This window comes from Natrix helvetica (assembly GCF_964273705.1).
Source record: "Natrix helvetica genome assembly, chromosome: 4".
NCBI classification, from domain to species: domain Eukaryota; kingdom Metazoa; phylum Chordata; class Lepidosauria; order Squamata; family Natricidae; genus Natrix; species Natrix helvetica.
In genome coordinates this window covers 172,771,171-172,777,497 of record NC_138550.1, presented here as the reverse complement: position 1 = coordinate 172,777,497, position 6,327 = coordinate 172,771,171, and positions in this window count along the sequence as shown.

Below are 6,327 nucleotides of genomic sequence, written 5' to 3'. Positions count from 1 at the left end.
CCCCGGCGGAAGCGGCCGCCCTGTGGCGTCCCCGAGGCCCCTCCCTTTCCGCCTCTCCGGTCCCTTTCGCTGGTGTGGCCCTGGGATCCTCCCTCTGTCGGGTTCCGCTCGGGGCTCCCCCGCCGGCCTGGAGGTGCCGGGGCGGAGCTGAAGGGCGCTCGGCCTCTCGGCGGGACACCCTCCAGCGGCCGGGTCAGCTTTTTCAGTCGAGGCGACGGATCGGTGCCTTCCGCGCGTTCCTTGGAGCCCGAACTCTGGTTTTCCTCCGGTGGGCAGCAAGGAAGTGGATCTTCGGGCTAAATTCTGAGTCCTGGAGGAGACGCGACGTCTCTGGACGGCCCTTCCTCGTGTCTAACCGGTGTTTTCTTCCGTTTCATCTGTGGTGTCAAATGCACGCATCGTTTCTTTTTCCCTCCTGTGCAAAGATTTGTCTCCCTCGCCCCCTTTAACAAAATGCTTTTTGGTTTTCCTGGAGTACTTTTGGTTCCGATGGCCACAGACCGCCTTTTACGTTCATTCACCTGGTGCAATGAGCCAACTGTGAGGACTGTGGGATTCAACCAGAATTCTCTTAATTTCAAAACATATAGACAGATTTAACCTTAATTTCAATTGGGAAAATGGGATCATCCTAGACCAGGCCGAGTCCAAAATTGCCAGGGAATTTCTAGAAGTTGGCACTCTGGCAAATCAGCCATGAACTATCACCCAAAAAGGAACACTTCCACCAGCAATTGGCACCTAGATCAACATAGATTAACAAGGATCAAGTAAAAACAATACCCAAATCTGGAAACTGCCAAAAGAGCCAACAGCAAACAGGCCAATCAAAGAACCCTGACAGGCAAGCCACTGCGCTATAAACTGACAGCAAACACCCTCCCCCCGCCCTTACTAGCACTGATGTTTTTTTACCTAGTATAGGTAATGAAACGCCTGCAAGAAAACAAGCAGGCTCAGGGCACCAAGGACTCCTCAAGTGGAATTCAAATACTTTTGCACAGGAGCAAAGTGGAAGCTCGAAACTAACAGTTTCAATACATTCCAGCTTGAAAGGAGAAGGAGACATTCTAAATAGGTGCGCATTGAAGTTTTTATACTTCCTCACAAAGAAGCTCAATGTTCACTTACACTCATTGGTTACCTACTACTTCATGCGTGTACTGATTGTGTGTGCAGTTGCATATGCTATACAATGTTCTTAGCATGTCTCTAAATTGCTCATTCATATACTTAGGGGTCATTTTTTGGTATGCTAATAGCAATAGCACTTATATACCCCTTCACAGTGCTTTTACAGCCCTCTCTAAGCAGTTTACAGAGTCAGCATATTGCCCCCAACAATCTGGGCCTCATTTTACCGACCTCAGAAGGATGGAAGGCTGAGTCAGAGAATCGAACTGCAAAATTGCAGGCAGACGGCAGTCAGCAGAAGTAGCCTGTAGTACTGCATTCTAACTCCTGCCCGGATCTATGCCCATAGATGAAAAGTAAGTGTCACATTACTTCTTATCTGATCTATATTACCTTGCTGAATCTCTGTAATCATCATCATCGATAGGTAGACAAAAATGCCAAACCCAGACTGAACATCTGGCTGACTGTGATTAATAATAATAATAATGCAGCTTCCTGCAATAGCACCAGCGGAACTGCAAAAAACTGCTACTCCGAACATCATATTTTAAGAAGATACTTGATTGATTTAGGATGCTGGCAGCAACCCGTATCAAGCATCAGTCAACGGTATTTGTGAAAACATTTTTAAATGTTCAGTTGATTAAATTTCATGTTTAATGAATAAAATATAAATAATAACAACAACAACAAATTGCAGCTTCCTGCAATAACATCAGCGGAACTGCAAAAAACTGCTACTTGAAACATTGTATATTTTAAGAAGGTACTTGGTTGATATCTAGGACACTGGCAGCAACCCGTATCAACCATTAGCATCAGTCCATGACATTTGTGATGCATTTTTTAATGTTCAGTTGACTGAGTTTCATGCTTAATGAATAAAGTATAATAATAATAATAATAATAATAATAATAATAATAATAATAATAATAATAATAATACACAGCTTGAATGATTACATCTAGAAAAGTGAAGAACCAATGATTAGGGAAGTAAATAAAGGAGGCCTTTTGAAGACAACTAAGTTAAAAACTGAATATAAGAAAAAGTCGGGAGAGGGGGCGGTCTATAAGCGCTAAGAAATAAATAAATAAATAATTGAGAAGCGAGCTGAAAATTGGAAAAGCAAAGCTATGCATGGCCAATACTTGAAAAGTACTGAAGGCACAGCTGACCTAAAACTAACTTGGAACTGGTTAAAATCAGGAGTGCTGAAAAAAGAAACAGGCGGCTTTATTTTGGCAGCACAAGAGCAAGCCTTAGCTACTAACTGCGTTGTAAATAATTTGGATATAAACTGTACATTGTGACCTGGGGAAAAGATTTATCAATTCCACTAATATATTTTTGTTTAGATTTTATTATAAAAATGTAATTTTTCTTGGGTCGGTGGGGAGGCGATGTGATATAAATGACAAAAAAAAATCTTTTTTTCTTTTTTTTTCTTTAAATAACTATAATAACAATAAGAAAATGTTAATGGATAATGTTTAATGATTTTTATATGTCTTGGCATTGGTAAAAGCAATTAGATATAAGTCTTAGATAGTGAGTTGGAAATATGCTATAAAAGGGTAATTATTGGAGGTTTATAGGAATAGCTAATGAATGCCAGTAGATGGTTGTGTCTTCAAGTGCAAATAATTCTAGATAAAAGCATATTTAAATAATTACAGCTAAATGAGAATGATGGTATATTGATGGTAAAATACATAAAGTTCTTCGATTTTAAAATGTAAATTAAAAATATGAAAGATGAATAGTAACGCACGAAATTCATTTGTAACCAATCAACACGCTTTCTACAAGATGTAATGAAGAATGTTTTTTTGTATTTTTCTTTAATTAAAACAATAAAAAAATTTCAAAAAAAAAAACAATAACTGAAAAGAAAAAAGTATAGTTCATTGACATTGCAATACCTGGTGATGCATGAATTGAAGATAAACAGCAAGAAAAAATCACAAAATACCGGGACTTGCAAATTGAGGTTGAGTGACTGTGGAAAAAGAAATCATGTGTTGTCCCAATTGTAATTGGAGCCCTTGGAGCAATACCTAAAGGGCTACCTCGCTATTTGAAAATTCTAAATTTACCTGACTTGAACATTCTGACTCTACAAAAAACCACCCTACTTGGAACAACGTAATATCCTCCGATGTTACCTTAACAGTTCCTAGGTCCTTGGCTAGGACTCGAGCTGTTGAGCTACCAACCAGCCCTTTGGTGAATCTCACCAAAGATTACAATACAATACAATAGTAGAGTTGGAAGGGACCTTGGAGGTCTTCTAGTCCAACCCCCTGCCTAGACAGGAAACCCTACACCACTTCAGATAAATGTCTATCCAACCTCTTCTTAAAGACTTCCAGTGTTGGGGCATTCACAACTTCTGGAGGCAAGCTGTTCCACTGATTAATTGTTCTAACTGTCACGAAGTTTCTCCTCAGTTCTAAGTTGCTTCTCTCCTTGATTAGTTTCCACCCATTGCTTCTTGTTCTACCCTCAGGTGCCTTGGAAAATAGTTTGACTCCCTCTTCTTTGTGGCAACCCCTGAGATATTGGAACACTGCTATCATGTCTCCCCTAGTCCTTCTTTCTATTAGAATAGACATACCCAGTTCCTGCAACCGTTCTTCATATGTTTTAGTCTCCAGTCCCCTAATCATCTTTGTTGCTCTTCTCCAAGTGTGGCCTTACCAAGGCATTATAAAGTGGTATTAACACTTCACATGATCTTGATTCTATGTTGATGCAGCCTAGAATTGTGTTGGCTTTTTTGGCAGCTGCTGCACACTGCTGGCTCATATTTAAATGGTTGTCCACTAGGACTCCAAGATCCCTTTCACAATTACTACTGTTGAGCAAGGTACCACCTATACTATACCTGTGCATTCCGTTTTTGTTGCCTAAATGTAGAACCTTACTCTTTTCACCATTGAATTTCATTTTATTAGATAGTGCCCAATGTTCAAGTTTGTCAAGATCTTTCTGTCAAACTTGAACATTGGGCACTATCTAATAAAATGAAATTCAATGGTGAAAAGAGTAAGGTTCTACATATTAACATTAATAATAATAATAATAATAATAATAATAATAATAATAATAATCATCATCATCATCATCGTCATCGCTGTTCCTGGAGATGCCAGAGTCGAAGAAAAAGAACTAGAAAAAATCATGAAATATCGCGACCTGGCCATCGAAACTACACGGCTATGGATGAAGCATATCCCTTGTCATCAGGGCACTTGGCACCATATCCAAGAATTTTACAAGATACAGCAACAAATTGCAGCTTCCTGCAAAACACTGCGCTACTCGGAACATCTTATATTTTAAGAAGGTACTTGGTTGATACCTAGGACGCTGACAGCAAACCATATCACCCATTAGCACCAGTCACCGGTATTTGTAATGAATATTTGAATGTTCAGTTGGCTGAGTTTCATGTTTAATGAATAATGTAAATAATAATAATAATAATAATAATAATAATAATAATAATAATAATAATAATAATAATAATAATAATAATAATAATAATAATAATAATAATAAATCATGTGTTGTCCCGATTGTAATTGGAGCCCTTGGAGCAATACCTAAAGGGCTACCTCGCTATTTGGAAATTTTAAATTTATCAGATTTGAACATTCTGATTCTACAAAAACCGCCCTACTTGGAACAGCTTATATCCTTCGACGTTACCTTTATAGTTCCTAGATCCTTGGTTAGGACTCAAGCTGCTGAGCTACCAACCAGCCCCAAAGGCTGTGAATCTCACCAAAGATTAACCATGCAGCAATAATAATAATAATAATAATAATAATCATAATAATAATAATAATCATAATCATAATCATAATAATAATAAATTTTATGAAGCAAAGTTTTATAAAGGATAGTTTTATCTGAGCCTCTTCTATGAGCTAATACTGAAGTATCTGGTCTTCACTGACCAGGCCTTCACTGGACTATGGTTAAAATACCAGGCCTTCAGATTCTATAGGCGTAGGGGACAAAAAAGTCTCTTTGCTTTTAAAGAGGCACTGGAGAAGTGCCTCCCTCCTCAAGAAGCCACTCCAGGATCCTTTGATTATCTCGACCCTTTCAAGTCAGACTTCAAGCCTGGGTAAGGAAGAGAAATAGCATTGGTTGCACTCGTGGATGTTCTCTGGTGGGAGTGGGATGGAGGTAGTGCATCCATCCTTACCATGGTTATCCCTTAGAAGCATCAGATTAAAACATTTTTGTATTTTAGTGATCTCTCATGCGTATGTGGTGAGCTTGACTGGCCTTCAGATCCCCTTACATCAAGGAAACTTGGGTATTTTTGTCTTCTTGACTAGGAAGAGTTAGGAAGGAAATCCAGAGGGAATAGGCACATTTCTACTTGCTCCAGATTAGGGTTGGAGAGGTCTCCTGATCTGCCCCACGGAGAAAACATTATGGTCAAGGGAGAGCATCTCTGGCACTTTGTGCTGGAATCGAGAGTTGTATTAAAAAGATATTGTGCTGAAATGTGGAATCAGTAATGTGCGTATATCTATTCTAGAATATGCCCATCGGGGACACATGTTCTAAAGTGGCTTAAAGTTAGCCCACCCAACATCTGTTAACAAACCGAAGTAGCTTACCATGTCTAGTTTGGGAAGTAGAGCTGGGGTGCTTCTGTCATGGAAGCCCAAGCCCGCTTCCAGTCCTGCAGTTCTGCTAGCCCATAGACACAAGGTATGGTGTGCTCTGTGTAGGGATACGTGTAGACTTTTCTTAGCTGACCAGGAATATACATACCAGTAAGTTACCTGAGGCTGGAGCTTGCTCAGTGGTACACGTGGTACCCTGGCTGGTGCTGATGAAGCAGCCTCACCTTAACCTTATGCCTTAACCACACAAACCAAGGAACAAAATCGTACCAACTTCAGTTTCATCCAAAGACAATGATGGCTTTTTGTTTAGAATTTTGCAGTAGGAAACAGGCAACTGTGATTTTAAGTTTAAAATAAACTTAATGAATTTTATAGATCCCATACTATCCAAAAATCCAGTAATTCACCACTGCTTCGCTGTTGTCTGGCTCCACCCACTGCATCCTTTATTTTCCTCAAACTTAAAACCTGAAACCCTACCCATGCAAAAGAAAACTTCATATACTTGACAATTAAAAATCAATTACCAGA